Source organism: Lycorma delicatula, chromosome 12 (assembly GCF_047948215.1).
Source record: "Lycorma delicatula isolate Av1 chromosome 12, ASM4794821v1, whole genome shotgun sequence".
Taxonomy (NCBI): Eukaryota; Metazoa; Arthropoda; class Insecta; order Hemiptera; family Fulgoridae; genus Lycorma; species Lycorma delicatula.
In genome coordinates this window covers 41,568,441-41,587,456 of record NC_134466.1, presented here as the reverse complement: position 1 = coordinate 41,587,456, position 19,016 = coordinate 41,568,441, and the positions used below count along the sequence as shown (strand labels likewise).

The window sequence follows — 19,016 nt, the reverse complement described above, 5'->3', positions numbered from 1 at the left end:
TTAAAAAATGTAGACTTTTTTTGATAACGCTTTATTTGAAGTATAAACTTTCAAAAAAAAAGTTTAATATTATTGGAGTAAAAGAAACGTAACAAATATATATTTCAATTTAAAAAGGCGGGCTTGATATTTGAAAAAAGATTTTTTGTATTATTTATATATGTATTGTACATAACAAATTAACTTTGATAAAACGTTCTCTAAAATGCCTCTAAAAAAACGGAATTGGGTTTTTCACGTTATCATATCCTCCACCACCTTAATAAATTTTGAAAAAAAATGATCACTGCCTCGTGCATAGAAATATCTGATTCAAATTTGAAAAAAATCAATTTGATTAAACCTGAAATATAAGTCCAAATGCTGTGTCTCACACACACATAAATATATATATACATACGCATGTTTTACTGTTCTTTTCTTTTTCATGTTAAGCCTCCGGGAATTACCGTTTAGGTATTACTTCAGAGGATGATATGTATGAGAGTTATTGAAGTGTAGTCTTGTACAGTATCAGTTCGACTATTACTGAAATGTGTGGTTAATTGAAACCCAATCCCCAAAGAACTCAAATCCGTATAAAAGTAACCGCTTTTACCAGGACTTAAACGCTGGAACTCTCGACTTCCAAATCAGCAGAGTTGGGAAGACGCGTTCACGAGTAGATTAACCCGGTGGGTTTTATGTTTTGTTGGTCTAGATCAGTGATTGTCAATCCACCGGGTTGGTCTAGTGGTGAACGCGTCTTCCCAAATCAGCTGATTTGGAAGTCCAGCGTTCAAGTCCTAGTAAGTCAGTTATTTTTACACGGATTTGAATACTAGATCGTGGATATCGGTGTTCTTTGCTGGTTGGGTTTCAATTAACCACATATCTCAGGAATGGTTGAACTGTTACTGCACAAGAATACACTTCATTTACTCTCATACATGCCATCCTCTGAAGTAATACCTAAACGGTAATTCCCGGAGGCTAAACAGGAAAATAAAAGACCAGTGAATGTCAACCTTTATACCTCCACAGCCTTCAAAAATTAAAGAAAATATATTATGTACTTTTCGCGATCCTCTACCAATCAATCCCTAGATAAATATATTTAGCTGCGTTAATAGCGACGGATATGATTTTACATGTATGAAGTGTACAAACATGACCAACTTTATGTGTACGTGCTCATTGTAATTTGGTCTGCTTACATAATATTCTCTGTGAGAGCGTTATGTTTGAACACGTCGTGCTCTCAACGGTATAAAAGAGGCGTAACGGATTGCAGAACGTCGTTTTAGGTTCGAATGCAAAGCATGCGTGTGGTGCCTGTATTGCATAAGTTTTTAAACGTATGGTTTCATTGAAAATAATAATTGGTGTTTCAGGTTTTAATCTATGGTCAAACTGTGTACCTTTCTTCCTTTTTTCTTTACAAGTACAAAAAAGTATTGTAATAGAGAAAAATTTTGGTTTTCAGATTTCAACGGAAATATTCATTTTTACGAGTTTAGGCGTGACGTCTGTACGTACATTCGTACATATATATATATCGCAACACTGAAAAACGATTAGACGTAACATGTTGAAATTTTGGATTTAGAACTGTTAGTGCACCTAGAAACTGTTAGAACTGTTTTTGCATCTAGTTGTGCACCTCCCATTTTGATTGCAATCGACTAAACCAAAAATATCCAAAAATGCACAAAATCCAAAAGAATTTGGATTTTGGACTTTTTTTTTAATTGCAGTAATATGCCCCTAATGAGAGCTTTTCAACTATATATTATAAGTGTTACTTAATTTCATCGGTAGCCAAATGAAATTTTAATTAAAGAAATATTTGGATCTTATACGGGGAAGGCACATCGGTTCGAATCGGATTTCATCTCCTTTTTTTAACTTTTTTTTAATTTAAATATATTGATTTATTAAAAATTATTAACAATAAAAAAATTTAAAAAATGTAAAAATATCGGAAGTTATTATTGAAATACAATTTTATGTACTTTTCATTTTAAAAAATCTTTATTTCTAATTTAATAGTAGGCGTACAACGGAATCATGTGGTGTCCACATCAGATTTTTTTTACTTTTTTATTACTAATCCTTTTATTACTTTTTTTGTTTAAGAATATTTATGTTAAGAATCAGCGTTTTAGCTGTTCGGGATACCGTTAAATTACTTATGTTCGAATCTCTATATGAGGTGTTTACCGTTTAAATGTGAAAATCTGTTCTCCAGTTTTCCCATTGAACTTCTATTATGTTAACATAATTTGTCATCCATCCCCACAGTAGGGTAATCAAATATACGCTTACTCGATTTCGTTATTTTCGTAAGTAAAAATATTAATTAGCCGAAGATAGAATTTTTCATCATGCGAAAAGTTCTTAGATACTGAGAAAAATTGCCGTGATTGGACAAATTATTAGTTATCATTACTTATATATAGATTTTGCTTCCTAAGTTAATGATGTCAATAGATGTCACTTTGTTTTCTTACTTTAATTCCTATCAATCTGCTATGTTTTCAAAGCGAAAGCTTTGAACCCTGTTCTTTTTTATTATATATATATATATATATATATATATATTTTTTTTTTTAGCCACCAGAACCATCGTTATGTATTGCTTCAGAGGATTCCTAACCCACCGAGTTGGTCTAGTAATGAACGCGTCTTTGCAAATCAGCTGATTTCGAAGTCGAAAGTTCCATCGTTCAAATTCTAGTAAAAGCAGTTACTTTTATACGGATTTGAATACTAGATTGCGGATACCGGTGTTCTTTGGTGGTTGGGTTTCAATTAACTACACATCTCAGAAATGGTCGACCTGAAACTGTACAAAACCACTTCACTTACACTCATACATATCATCCTTTGAATTAATACTTGACTGTGATTCCCAGTAACTAAACAGGGGGGGGGGGGGGGAAATGATAAAAACGATAAAAATAATCGGGATTCGAACCCGGGACCTCTGGAAAGGTTGACGCACCATTCGACACCACGGAGGCCGGTAAACCCTGTTCTTAAGGTACTGCAAGGCGACGCAACCAGATTTGGAACGCCGGTGAATAAATAAATAATCTTCTTAACAGTAGGTCACTATGTAAGAGAAATAATAAGCTACTTCAGATTTCAGCGCTCTAGGTCTTTCCACTTATTTTAAAAACCGTTTAATTTAATAACCTCTTAGGTTAAAATACAGGTTTTGATCTTTTTTTCCGTAAAAGACGTTTTTGGATATAATTGTCTGATTTCCGTTTCTTTACATTCCATGAAATGGTAGACTTATAGATTGGTGAGTTTAGTGAAACGGCGTTTTCCTGGTTATATATATATATATATATATATATACATATATATTAGACTTGTTTTTTCCCACGATTAAATAATTCTTCCGTTTATACGATAATTTAAGTACACCAAAATAAATTAATTGCTTGGGGGGGTGGGGAAAAGTAGATTCATATTCAAAGGTTTGTGTGAAAATAAAACAAAAATACAATTACAATCGTAGCTTTGTTTTAATTTATCAATAAAAAGTAAAATTTCGTTCAGGAACACTGCTGATAGAACAGTTACTTTGTAATTAGGTCAATGTATTCTTTGAATGAAATAATAATAAAGATAATATCGCTAAACATCAATTTAGTTGCTGTAGTTTTTTTTAATAAAAAATTAGATTTTTATTTGAATTCTAGTTTCAGTATATTATATCAAACCAGCGGAACAATTATATATAAAAAAACAGAAATGTACTATAATTCATAAAACTAACGGTTATTTACACTTTCAACACAGAAACGTGAGTCACGCACACACATAAAATATAATATCAGAAATAAAATTATAAAACCCCAATTTAATTTTAAAAAAATTACCTTTCGGATGGGAAGTATGGCTGAACGGTTTGTAGTTTTTATATGGGTGCTTCCACTTGTCATAATTAGTCAAGGTCACTTGTTTACATGTCAGGTTCAAATATAAAATATAAACTAAGGTTTGTTTTACCTATGTCCAGAAATATAGAACTTTTTATTTCTCAATGTATTTATAAACATAGAAAAACTACGGGATGTATTTTAATGCTGTGTTACGATTATTTTCCTATTTCCCATATTCAGCATGATTCTGATTGTTTCGATCACATGCTATTAATAAATTACTGGTTTGTTGAACTTAACCTCGTTTGATTGTTCTCAGTTTTTTTTCATTTTTATGTAAGTTAGCTGTTTTATATTGCAAGTCAACATTATTACAAAACATTAAACAGGATTGTGGTACCTAAAATAATTGCCTTGGTATCAAAATCTTTGGTTTCATAAATACATCAATGGAATAGAAATAATATTGAGTTCGGGAGTTAAAAGAATAAAAGTTAGCTTAATTTTCATTATGAACCGATCTTAAAAGTTCCTTAATATTTGGTGGCTTTAGCTGTTCGTCATTGTGATTTATTGGAGCCAGTTACGCAGTTGAAATCATAATTCGATCTCCCGAAGAGTTGCAGATTTTATGAAATGGATGCTCCTTATGTGGAGTGCGGGTTTTAAAGTTAAATTATCCAATTATGTAGTCTTCTGTGTTTAAAAATCAATTTTTCACTTAAACGGACCGTCATTTTCATGATCGGAAAGCATGAGAGAATCAAAGGATTTAAAAATTTCATTCAATCAACTGTCTACTATCTCGTAACACCGTTACTTGTCTCCCATTCTAGGTAAAGCCACCGGGTTGATCTAGTGGTGAACGCGTCTTCCCAAATCAGCTGATTTGGAAGTCGAGAGTTCCAGCGTTCAAGTCAAAGTAAAGTGAGTTATTTTTACACGGATTTGAATACTATATCGTGGATACCGATGTTCTTTGGTGGTTGAGTTTCAATTAACCACACATCTCAGGAATGGTCGACCTGAGACTTTATAAGACTACACTTCATTTGCATTCATACATATCATCCTCTGAAGTATTATCTTTTTCTTTTTCCTGTTTAGCCTCCGATAACTACCTTTCAGATAATACTTCAGAGGATGATGTGTATGAGTGTGAATGAAGTGTAGTCTTGCACAGTCTCAGTTCGACCATTCCTGAGATGTGTGGTTAATTGAAACCCAACCACCAAAGAACACCGGTATCCACGATCTAGTATTCAAATCCGTGTAAAAATATCTGTCTTTACTAGGACTTGAACGCTAGAACTCTGGACTTCCAAATCGGCTGATTTGGGAAGACGCGTTCACCACTAGACCAATGCGGTGGGTTGTCTGAAGTATTATCTGAACGGTAATTACCCGACCCTTAACAGAAAAAAGAAAGAAAAGGTAAAGTATTAAAGATTCCCTATAAAAATATACTTCAAGCCTAATTATGAAAATCTGATGTGGACATCTGATGACTTCCTTGAACGCCTGTTGAATTACATATACACATTTGTTTACAATCAGAGGTTAATAATTATTATTAAATCAGTGTATTTAAATTTTAAAAAAAGAAATGAAATCGGATTCGATCCGATGTATCTTCCCCTTGTACGAATTAAAATTTTATTTGGCTGTAACTCTGGAACCAATGAAAATAAGTACCACATATGATATCGTTGAAAAGGTTTCGATGAGGGCTAATTACTGCAGTTAAGAAAAAGTCCAAAATCCAATTTTTATTTTATTTTGGACCTTCTTGAACACTTTTGGTCCAGTCGATTGCAATCAAAAGGGGAGGTGCAAAACTAGATGTTACAACAGTCTTAAATCCAAAATTTCGACATTCTACGGCTAATCATTTTTGAGTTACATGAGATACATACGCCACGCCGAAACTAGTCAAAATGGATTCAGGGGTGGTCAAAATGGATATTTCTGTTGAAATCTGAAAACCGAAAATTTTTGCGATTACAATACTTCCTTTATTTCTTACAAGGAAGTAAAAATCGATGTATTTATTTCGTTTACTTACATCGTACGATTATTTACTGACAAACCTCAATTTATAGCCTACTATTCAATGGAATTCGGTCAAACATTGTTGCCAACATAAAAAACTGGATTTTTTTTTTCAGTTATTAAGTAAAAATTGTTGATGTATTTTATAGTTTTTGTGCGAAAATTTTATTTTTATTAATTTCAAAAATCAGAATGCTATATCTAAGGAAAAAGAGACTTAACGGTTGGGAAGAAATCACTTCCCCCCTTTTTTTTTAGAAAAATTTTGAAAATCGTTTTTCACTGAAAGCTTATATTCTATTATGTTTACATCATTCTCTTTAAGTTTCATCAAGATCGTATAGCGTCCAGTAGAAGGGAAAAAAAAGGCTGAAAATATACCCAAAAACCCCGTTTTGTTTTGTCTCGATTCCGGTTTCTTGAACCGATTCACTTGAAAATAAAAAAGGGTTCTGTTCCAAATAGGTTTACATCAACCCATCAAGTTTCGTCAAAATCGATTAAGATTTGCGTCCGGTAAAGTGGACCTAAAAAATCTTCACATATATATATGCGCAGTAGAAGTTTTCTAATATTTGGAGTCTTTCCTGGGATAACTATTATTTAATGAGTGGATCATAATTTTCTGCGGTTATGAATAAATATCAAGGTCAAAGTGATTTAAAATAAATTGCATTTAACTTTTAATTCGTAATTTTATGTAACTTACCTGTGTGATATTTATTATTTTTTTTAATATTGTTGCGTGTCTTGTTTTTTTCTTTTATTTTTATGATTTTTTATAATTACAGTAAATTGTTTTTCTTATAATTTTTCTTATTTTTCATTATTAGCCGTAATCCCACCACGATAACTTTTTCATTACGTTTTTCTCTGTTTTTTTTTTTTTTTTAATCTTATGAGTTAATTTATATTTTACGTTGTTTATTAGCATTAATTCCCGCCCGCGCGCGTATGTTGCTTCTATATGTTTGCATGAAAGGTTAACCATTTTACGAAATCTTGCACGTAATTTCCGGAAATTTAAAACTTCACATATACATATATGTAATAAAAATCTATCAGTATCCTTTAGTTTTGTGTTTGTAAGGTCGTATTCCTTTTTTTTTCACATTTTCATTAAAATTCCGTATTTCACGTATCTATTTAAATTTTTATAGTTAAAAATATTGGCTTGTATCGTAGCTTTATCTATTACGGGAACATTTTTTGTTTATTTAAAAAATACTGTATTCATTAAAAGGTTTTCAATCTAATAATATCAAAACTTTACACTTTAGGCAGCATTCATAAAGTATTTAGAATTTTTTTTTTGAACCCATTACCTGAAATTTCCTTTAGATACTCGGTAATGTCCTGAACTCGTTATTTTTAGATTTATTTAAAATTTTATTATAAACTAAAATCAGTTGATATACCGATTCATAAAATATATGTGTTGACCATCTAGTTTGTTACGATTTATATATGTATATATTAGCGTACCTCGTCGCAACTTCGCCCATAATATAGATCTAACTTCACACACAATGCTATTTTAATAGCAAATTTATTTTTTTATAAATAAAAAAATATTTAATCAACAGTATTATATTTAGATTTTCAATAAATCATGATAAAACGGTAAATAAACATTTTTTATGAAAAATACTGAAGGAATATACGTTGAACAATGAATTGTTGTCCAAAACTTAAAGGAAAACAAAAAAGGAAGATAAGAAAATTGAACAATGATTACGAATGTATGGCCATTTTACGAATCAATTAGAATTGTTCAATATAAATGTCCAGTAAAGATAAAAAAAAATGTATTACAATCCCAAATCTAGCATCCCCATCGCGGCTTCACCCGTGTTCTATGGTTCTTTCATTTCCTTTATCCTGTTTAGCCTCCGGTAACTACCGTTTAGATAATTCTTCAGAGGATGAATGAGAATGATATGTATGAGTGTAAATGAAGTGTAGTCTTGTACATTCTCAGCTCGACCGTTCCTGAGATGTGTGGTTAATTGAAACCCAACCACCAAAGAAAACCGGTATCCACGATCTAGTATTCAAATCCGTGTAAAAATAACTACCTTTACTAGGACTTGAACGCTGTAACTCTCGACTTCCAAATCAGCTGATTTTGGAAGACGCGTTAACCACTAGACCAACCCGGTGGGTCAAAGAAAAACAATGCCACAGCACGCGGTATTCCCAAGCGGTCGCCCATCCAAGTACTAACCGCGCCCGACGTTGCTTAACATCGGTGATCGGAAGAGAACCGGTGTGTTCAACGTGGTATGTACGTTGACGTGTTCCATGTTCCATGGTTACTTGCGCTTTCCGTGACGATCAGTGGGTCATAGCCCGCTTCGCTCTGCCTTCCCGTTTTTCTTTCCGTTACTTCCCTTTCCCCTTTCTCTTCCCGTTTTCCCATTTTTCTTTTTTTCCATTTCCCCCTTCTTCCCCGCGCGTAAATCGATCCAGTAGTTTTTTAGTCTATAGCGGACACATATCGGAAACACTGCAATGGAATCGTAAAATATTTATAATAGTGTATGTTGCTTTTACGTTCAACAGAGCGCTGTTAACACGAAATTTAATCTTTTTATCGATTTGAATCCCTTAAAATCAAAATTTCTCAAAATACTTCTTAGTGCACGCCTACTTAATGATACGAAAGTACCCTGAAAATTTCAGGTCTCTACCTATAATAGTTTTGGTTTTACGTTGATCATGAGTCAGTAAATCAGTCAGGACATTCTCTTATATATATATATATATACACACACACACACACACACACACACACATACCCGTACATAACGCACAGGATGTTTCTAAATTGGTGGGCTGGCTAGACTTTTTCGGATTCTACTTGAAAAACTAAAAAAAAAAAAAAATCCATAGGAAAAATGGCAATTTCTGCTTCGTTCTCCCACTGTCCGCCATTTTGTTATTTTTATATAAAAATTTATGTGTCAACTTGGAATGGACGAATCACATTAATATTTGGTAAGGGTCTTGAGAATAAAATTTTAAAATTAACAAAACACATCAGTACTTCAATACATTCGCAAATTAAAAAATTGCAGCCATGTTTATTTTTCAATCCGTTATATCTCCATAAATATTTGTTTTATCAAAATTTACGTTATATTCTAAAATATTAAGCCTTTTATTTTGAACAAAATGGCATTTTATTTTTTTTAAATCGGTTGACAAATAGTCGAGTTATGGGAGAAAATTGATGTAATTTTGTGTCATAATTATTAGGTCTACTATTGTGAGAAAATTATTACTTAATTTTATACTAATTTACAATACTAGAATTAAAAATAAATTAATATTTCATCGAATTGAACGTAAAGTGGTGGACATGAAAACTGTCACAAAATTACATCAATTTTCTGCCATAACTTGTATGAGATGAATGATTTGTATCGTGTGAAAATGCCATGCCCGACCGGGATTCGAACCCGGGACCTCCGGAAGTCTCTGATTCGGTCAAAATTGTCGTCACTTTTTAACGTTAAAAGTCTTCCAGAACGTGGATCGTCCGCAACTTATTCCGGGTCATGTGAAAATGCTGTAAACTACCTTAAAACTTGGATTCGTGACATAGCGTCATATCCGTACCCCCTTTTCAATTTTGAAAAAGTTTCAGTAGCATTCTCACCGAGTTTAACACAAAAATTCATTGCATAACGTTGCTAATAATTAGTATCACTCGTTTTTGTTACGCGCAACAAAAACTCGTTTCATGAAAAGTTTGTTTACGTCTCACTTGGCATCAGTAGATAATTAGAAATATTAATACTTATATAAATCACCTTGGCTGGCAAAAAAGTAGTCTCATTATTTTATTTACAGACCTCGTGTATATATATATAAACTTTAATGTAATTTATGTAAGTTTATTTTCCTCTTGATTGGATAGAATTAAATATAATAAAAATTCATATTTTACTTAAAAATATTACATTAATTAATTTCTTGGGTTAACTAATAAATTATTAGTTAATTTATTATATATAATAATTAACTTAGTTAAATTATTATTATTAACTTGTGTAAAATTAATAAAAGTAATATTTTTAAGTAAAATATATCTTTTTATTATATATATATATATATATATATATATATATATAGGTTTATGTATAAAACATTGCGGCTCGAAAATCTTCAACACTACTTGATCAATTCCTTCAAATTTAGATATATTGTAGTAGCCTATCCGAAGTTGTACATGTGAAAATTTGATGAAGATTGATCGAGTCGTTCTTGAGTTTCGTTAAATTTAAGGTCAACAGCAGACAACATAACTGCAATTTGTTCACTGTGTAATTGTGTATTTTTCATACGCCCTAATGCACCTAGTCACAGTGGTGAGTTGAGTTAAAACTTGATGATTGTATGAAGGGTCTTCTCCTTAATCGAACTTATGTGTAGTGCGTTCTTTGAAAATCAGTGCGTTTCTAACTGCGAAATACTGAGGAAACGAAAAATCGTTCTATTTATTCTGATTACACCTGTCGCTACTGATGTAGTAGTAGTCCCGTTGTCAAGATAAAGAGATAATTTCAAATTTATTAAGTAAAATAAGGAATGAAGTGATTTATTTATTTCCTTCATTGAGCTGAATATATATATAATCAGAGGATAAGATATGTAAACTTATCTTAACCGTAGTACAAATTAATTATTTATATCTAAAATGTTAATTTTAAAATCTGAAATTTAAATATTCATAAATTCGAATTCAAGAGACTTAAAATGAAAATATCGATTTAGTTTTTTTATCCTTTTGTGTGTGTGTGTGTGTGTGTGTGTGTGTGTGTGTATGTGTTTTAATTTATAAAAGAAACGAGAAAGAACGGAAACGCTTTTAGTGAAATGACATTTGAAATTTAACCTTCATTCATTTGCTTATTCATTGCATTGATGTTTGGATTGTTTGCAAATTTTTTTTTTTTTTTAATTCCACCGTTCGTGGTTTACGTTAACATAAAATTTTGATCGCTGCCTTCTTAAATTAAAAAAATTATTTTCATGTACACAAGGGAAATTCAGTAACTAATCTGACGTTTCCGTTTTACGAATGTATTATATCGTTTCCTATTACTCCAATTATTTTGTTTTCTTTATTAATTTATAGTTTAATTATTGTTAAAATTACTTTTCTTCAATTCAGTTACTTCGTATTGGTAAATAATTCGTTAACCAATTAATTAAAAATTTAATTGGTTTTTTAACGTCATTTTAATCAACATTTTTAAGAGAAGATTACTTTAATTACTAGTATAACTAACTGTTGGAAGATCATTTTATATTAGTCGTAATTAAAAAATGTGGGTGTCCTTTAATTGTAATCTTTTGCGTATATCTAGGTTTAAATACGATAAGAAAAAAATGAGGAACATTTATGTGCGTGGGATATGAAAATGGAATTTTGTGACGTATGAAAAATGGCAATGCCTGACCGCGATTCGAACTCGAGATTTCCCGATGAAAGGCCGAGACGCTACCATACGCCACGGAGTGATAGCGGAGAACAGTACAACTTTAATTTGTAATTTTTGCTTTCATGAGTGCCTTGTAAGATTAAAATGATAAGATTTTTATTCTTTGTTATTACAACTGTTTACTACCTTTGGACAACGAAATTGCAGTTCATGTTTTCTGAGCCTTTTCTTAAAAGATTTATTTAATTCTTGATTTTTATAATAAATTCGTGGGTTTTCTTTTCCAAGCAGCAAACTGTTTTAATCTCAAACAGCACGAAAAGTACAAAAATAAAATATTTTGGTTCTTTAAATTTCTTAATTTCTTCCCATTGAGACATGTAGAAGAGCAGTGGCGTCATATGGGTGAAAAATCACATTTAATTCGCGCAGACACTTCCCTTCGCATGTTAACCATGTTATTTAAGTTTTCAGGCATTTCACGACGTACAGCGTCATATTAATGTACGGAAACTATTTCATATTTCAAAACTGAGGGATACTAGGTGGTAGAATCAAGTGTCGGTTTGCATAGTTAGAAAATTATGGGGAGATTATTATGTTTGAAATTTTTGTCCGCCATCTTGGATCCCTGCCGTATTGAATAATTTTTTTTTTATTAAACAGGAAAGTTGTAACGTGATACGTGCTTTTAATGTAACATTTTACAAGAATAACGATGGCGAAATCCGTTTCTCGGTAAATAACTTCGTTTTCGAGTTATAAGCAATCAAAGTTGCAAAAACTGAAAAATCGCAATAGTAATAAAACGAAGTAAAGCGGCCCGTAGTAACTTTTAGGTAGATTTCATAAGAAGCTGTTTATTGTAATGGGTACCATGATTCGACTTCCGGAAAATTTCCACATATCTTCGCGATTCACATCCCCCAGACCCCAAAACCACCGTCAGTTCAAAAGTTTATACATATTTTTATATATCTATATATTTCACTTTCTTGTGGACACGATAACTGCCTTAATTGCGCCAATCACTTTCAAATTGATACATAAAATGTAATGACCGAAAATCTCGGTCGAGTTCGTTAATGGGCAAATTCGGACCATGGGGGTGGAAATGGGGTGCTTTTTTCGAAAAAAACAAAATATCGCTATAACTTCCTTATGAAGTAAAATATCTTATTCTTTTAAAGTTCCTACTATTCTTTGGATAAGAGCCTAAAAATATTTCAGTAAAGTTTTTTTATGTCACCAACCAGGCTCAGGGGGTTGAAAAAACGGGGTTTCGAAGACCTCCCCTTTATAGGTAGAGTATCGAATCGGTTTAAAGTGGTCGTTTGCCCTCTAAATATTACCTAAAACAATTTTTGATATACCAACCCTTACAGTAAGGGATGACCCAAAAAAAACAAAATAATAAAAAAGTTAAAAGTGATATTTTGTTTTTTTTGGGTCATCCCTTACCGTAAGGGTAAGGGTTTAAAATATTGAATTCTTTTAAAGTTCCTACTATTCTTTGGATACGAGCCAGGAGGTGGAAAAACTGGGGTTTCAAGGACAAAAAAATCATAGCTCCCTTAATAGGCTCAGGATCGAATCCGTTTAAAGTGATCGTTAATCCTCTAAATATTACCTAAACATTTTACTTGCAACGATTTTTTATATGACCACCGCATAAATTGCAGCTTTTTCTTTTATTCATACTTATTACGGATTTCCAAAGAATTTCGAAATGGCTAATGCGCTCGGACATGTTTATATACATATCTTAATCGAGTTCGATGAAATATGGTGGGGTGATTTAAACCTATGGCTATAGAGCTCTATTTATTTTTAAGCGAATCTGTTCACAGGAACTGGAAGAAGAGTAAAAACATTGGGGTTTTTGGATAGATTTTCAACTTTTTTTTTATAGCCGCAAATTTTAAACGATTTTGATAAAAACTTAGGTATGTATTTGTAAACGTTGTAGAAATAGAACCCGATTGATTTTCAGGCGAATCGGTTTTTCAGGAACCGGAGTTAGAGACAAAAAAAACTGGGGTTTTTGTACGTTTTCAAGGTTAAATAAAATCGAAAATCCGCTCTTCGTACGCTCTAACTGGGATAGATTTTTTATTTTAAGTAAAACTAAAATATTTTATTTTTTTATTTTTCCTATTTTAATATCTTTTTATTTTAACTAATTTTGAGTTTTTTACTAGAAAAATCAAGAAAAATAAATATATACTTTTATTTATTTTATTTTTACGGCTGTCAAATAATAATAATACTGATGAAGAAAGTTATGTAAAGAAAGAGAAAAAAATATGGAAAATTGTATGTCCTTAAAAATGTAAAGCTAAACAGTTTTTCTACATCATAAATAATTTATTTTTATTTACTTATTTACTGCATTTTATATTTCGTAGAAATTACCTTAAAATTATTTAATTACATTTAAGAAGTAAATACTAGTTTCTATTTTATGATTATTTTATTTTCAAAATTGTTAACGTTTTACTATCGCGCATTTACTTTTTAACTAAAGGTACAAGTAATAATAAATCTTATTATTGTGTAAAATAATTACGATTGTCATGTACTGGTTAACAATTTTAAAATAATTTTATAATAATAACTTATAAATCTAGATGCAATCCTTTAATAATGAAATAGATTGATGTTACTTGTATTACTTCTTTTTTTTTTTTAACTGGATGTACAGAATTGTAATGAAACTTTTGTTTTCAGCGCAAAAATTAAAACTATAATAAAACAAAAGCATGTATAAAAGAAAAATCATTTTCTTTTTCTTTTTTTTAAGCTTATAATGTTCGGAAAACAATATTATTCATTTAGATTTCACGATTTTGCTTGACATAGCCAAGTCTGTCAAGAAAATTGTGCGTGACTCATTCACACCAAAAATTCCACTAATCTGGCGTCGAATATTTGCTTTCAAATATAAAAATATTACAATTGTTATTTTTAAGATAAAACATGTACTTTAAGTTGGCAGGATGGTTTATCAGAAATTTTAATTTTTCGATGAGTTTTACGAAGTAAATATTAGTATACTTCGTAAACACGTGAAAATTAATCGATAAACAAATTGCTATAAAAAATTAATGAAAACCTATATTGTTATGCAATTCGTAAATTCGTGTAAAAATACGTCATTTATTAGTATTTAACTGAGATATGATTAATTTTACAAATTTTTCGTCAATATTTTGTTTATTTAATCTTACGGAAAAATAATTATCACCAGTAGAAAACTAAGACAATTTTGTATAAAAAGTTCCCGAACACTTTTTTATACGAGTAAAATTAAGAAATTACATATAGATTATTAATTTATCCGTATAGTCTTTATACGAGAAGGTACCCGATTTCTAAGCTATTCTATCAGAGCGCGATTTTGGTGCTTGTAAAATTCGCTAGAGCCGTTAGTTTTGCTTGTAGAAAAAGTACCCGGGAGATTTTTTATGCAAAATTTCTTCTACTATCTATTGGTGCTTTTTACATTTTTTACACGGGATTTAAACTAAAGCGAAAAACTAAAAATATTTATTTATTGCCGAAAAACTAAAACATTTTCCTTAATTTGTTAATAAAAAAATTAAATAATTATTTGTTCATGTCCGGTAAGACACTTTCATTCCATATACTTTTCCGAACCCATTCCAATAATTTATTTCAAGGTTAAGGCCTTTTTGAGTCTGTTGACTCGGATATTTCTTCGCTTCATTAAATAAAATTCGTATGTTACGGTTTATAAAAATTTTATTATCCATTTCTTGATTTTTCTCGAGCTCAGTTGTAAATAATACTTTTTTTACTGTTAATACAGATCGAAATCTTGTTGAAAAATGAATGTTCTTTAAAAATATTGACGGATTACTGAAGGGATAAACCCGTTCGATAATCTGTTCGTAAGAAGGAAGGGATTTACGATTTGGTGCAAGCGGTTAACATAAATGACATCACTGCTTGGATTTGTGTCTGTTCGCGCAGGCGCACACGATCGGTTTATCTTTATAGGTCTTGCTAAAAAGTAATTTATTATAGATGTACATTTTGTATCAATTGATTTAGGTAGCTTGTTGCATCGCATGTCAACTTTTATAAAAACAGAACTGTGTTTCCAAGCCGCATTTCCTTCGATCAGCGTATTATTCGTAAATGTAGTTCTTCATTACTATCCGCTGCTGTTGGTCTTTGCTTTAGGTTATTTTGCCATAACCCTTACCCTGGTGTACACGCAATCTCCATTCAAACTATCGTCGGTATAATCTAATCTACTAAAAGTATAGTCTTACTTGGTCGTTCGTATCTACATTTTAACCGATTTGCTGCTATCGAATTGAACGTTAGATAAGTAATACTATTGCTAGTCTACCCCCTAACGTTTTAGACTGTACCGTGTTTTGTACAGACTATCATTGCCGCTGCGATCGCCTTACACGACATCGAATGAGCGATACTACAGGTTCTAACTTGCTCTTAGCGGTCAATAAACCACTATTTCCCCCTTCCTTCCCGCTTGTACTCATTCTACTGCCATTTCATCCCTTCTTTGTCTTGCTAAGTACTCCTCCTCATGAAATCTAACCCTTACTACGTCCTTTACTAACCCGTCTTCCTAAAATCCTTCCCCGCGCACCGCACCCAGCCTACATCTTTTGTAATACTATGAACTAACCACCCCTTTCATCACCCTCCTATACCCCTTCTATTACTAATTTTGTATACGAACTAAACTGAACTCTTATGCTTGTCGTGAGTATATATATATATATATATATATACACATTTCGTTTTTTTTTTTTTTTTTGTAAGAATAAAGAACGCTGACCTTTTTCAAGGACAAAATGAAACTTCTTTATTACTATTATGTGCTGTTATAAGGAAATTTATCATCGTACATCCAATATTATTTTTATTAAATTTTAATTATCTTTGTGGTATTTTATATTTTATTTATCTTTTTAATAAAGAATACGCTTCTTTTTAACAAAGGATGGGTTTATCATTTTTATTTACTCTTTTATGGTTTTTTTTTTTAATTAAAATTTTGTAAGAAATTAAGTTTGTTGATGATGAGAATTGTATATACATATTGGAAAATTATACCATAATTTAACTTCGCTGGTAGGTTTTTTTTTTATTTTATTTTATTGTGGTTTTAACGTATTCTTTCATTTATTTGTAAATTACGTTTTTCTCGGTTTTTTTTTTTTGCGCAGGCAAGATTTTTATTCGGATGTCTTTCCTAAGATCCCCAATTAATAAAATTTAAACTTGATGTTGTAATTTGTAGCGTTTGAAAAAAAAATGTCTCGTGATATGATAACCTTTCCAAATAAAAAATAAAATTGAAAAAATTTGTAATTAGCCAAAGCTGATTCTAAAAGGATAATTGGTTTGTTCATCCTGGCAATTGCGGTAATTATCTTAAAATTTACCCTTTAGTAATTATTAATTTATACATTTTAAAAATTATTTTACTATTAATTTGTTTTTCAAAAAAATTTATTGTTAAAAATCCTAATTTTGGGAAACGGTCTTGTCTATTTTATATATATGTAGTGTTTCCGGGAGTCTGTTCCTCTTTCATATAAAAACTACTCAACCGATTGAGCTGAAATTTTGCTTGAATATACTTTATACATCAGAAAAGAACGGAGGACTGTTACCGATAAGAAATGTTACAAGTTTTCAAGATGGTGGCGGCCCTTTTAATGATTTGCGTTAAAAACCGGAATATGCTCCTTGCCGATATTCAATTTTTTATTATGTTCAAATCTAATTCAGAAACCAATTGCAGAATTTTAAAATAAAATTTTCTACAAAAAAGGGTCATTTAATAATCTTTTTTTGATATATCATTTGGTTTTCGTACCTTTAAAGGTTCGACAGTACACGTTGTAAATTCCTTTAGATTTGCCCTTCACTTACAACCGCCTCCAGTTTTCACTTAAAAGTTGCTTTTTCAATGATAATAAATAAGTCACTTCGGCAGACGCTTCAAGTGGTTGGTCTATACTTGCAGTGGCAACGTTTCTTGAATGGACTACTGTTTGTAGCTGAGTCTCCTGTGGGAACAATCTGTATATATACACTCCAGAGAAAAAAACTATAAATATTGTATACAAGTTCATTCTTTAGTTTATGTTTGTCATAAACTTTTCCAGAAAATCACAAAAAAAGTTAAAAACGTAGAATAAAAAACATGAAAAAAAATAAAAGATTAGAGAACAAAGTACGGTCACTTCCTCATAGTATTAATCTGGTAACCAGCTATAACTACTACTTTAAGATTATTCTGAAACCCGCATACTTAAGAATGTTTCTGACAAATTCTTGTTCAGAAGAAATTACAATACACTGATATTTTTTTTTTAAATTGAACAGGCTTTTTAATTTGTCAGTATTATTCTCATACGCGGGAGGCTAATGAGCACAGTGGAGGTCCTAGCTAAACGAAGCGAGCCCTATAGTTATAAATAAATATGCTATCTTTATTATTAACACGTATTAGGATATTTCAAATTTCTTAAAATGTTTTAAGATTTTAACATTTAAAAGATGGTTACTGATTATAAGAAATTAGGTTTAGGAACAAAGTGTTATCCCCAGTAGATCTGAATATATATGCATTTCTGATACCCCCATAGTATACCTCAAATTATATACTTTTTATTCTTGTTACATATTCTTGAAACATACTAGATATATTTAAATGAAAATGTTAATGGGTTCATCATACGAAAAATAGATTTAAAAAAAAGTTATAAAACTTTTCTTATGTCATTTTATTTTTAAATGTTATCTTTTAGATTTATTCGTGGGCATTATAATTAAAAAATGTACTATGGATAAGAGACTCAAAATTCTTTTATTTAAATTGAAGAGATTACTTTAATAACTATTATTCAACGTAAATAAATCTGTGATGAGAACACCACATGACTTATTTGTATGCCTGTTAAATTACATATTCGCATTTTTAAAAGTACATAAATTATTTCATTAATAACGAATGATTTTTTTTTTTTTTTATTGTTATTATTGAATTATTATTTATTGTAAATAAATTTAAAATCGGAGGTTAAATTATTAATAAATCAATATATTTAAATTTAAAAAAAGGAAGGAATTCCCCCCCCCCCCCCCCCGTTCATAGCCCTGATGGGCTTTAACGGGAGTCGTCTTCAGACTCTCTAACTAATTACACCTCACAATAATAAGCCAGGCCTCGATTGGAATGCCACCGATGTAAATGCCTCGGTAGACATTTACATCAGTGATTTTTAACTCGGCTTTTGCTTTCGCTGCGGGCCTCTTCCGGACATCTTGACTGTCCTACATCGTTTACCTCTTAACTAGCTAACCGAGTTCACGGAAGCACAAACCCCGCGCCTAATTCTACATTTAAATAGACTACTTGTGAATGTAAATGTCTCATATCGTACGAGTCTCTTTGGTAAATATAATGCATACCACCAGCAATGTTAACAACGGAATTTATTCCTATTTCCCTTAATGATCTCATCTCTTTCCGATCTAAGCCTTCAATTAGATTAAAACTACGGATTCCGGTCGGGGTCTGTAAGGAAGAGGTGACCAGACCGCCGACTCCCACACAGCT

General features: G+C 31.1%; 1 protein-coding gene and 1 pseudogene across 2 annotated transcripts in view; one reads left to right on the top strand and one right to left on the bottom strand.

The window, feature by feature from the left end:
- LOC142332731 (very long chain fatty acid elongase AAEL008004-like) overlaps window positions 1–19,016 on the top strand; it is a 271,686-nt gene that overhangs the window by 185,671 nt on the left and 66,999 nt on the right. The gene's annotated exons all lie outside the window — the stretch shown is intronic.
- LOC142333522 (5S ribosomal RNA) lies at window positions 8,109–8,227 on the bottom strand (annotated as a pseudogene).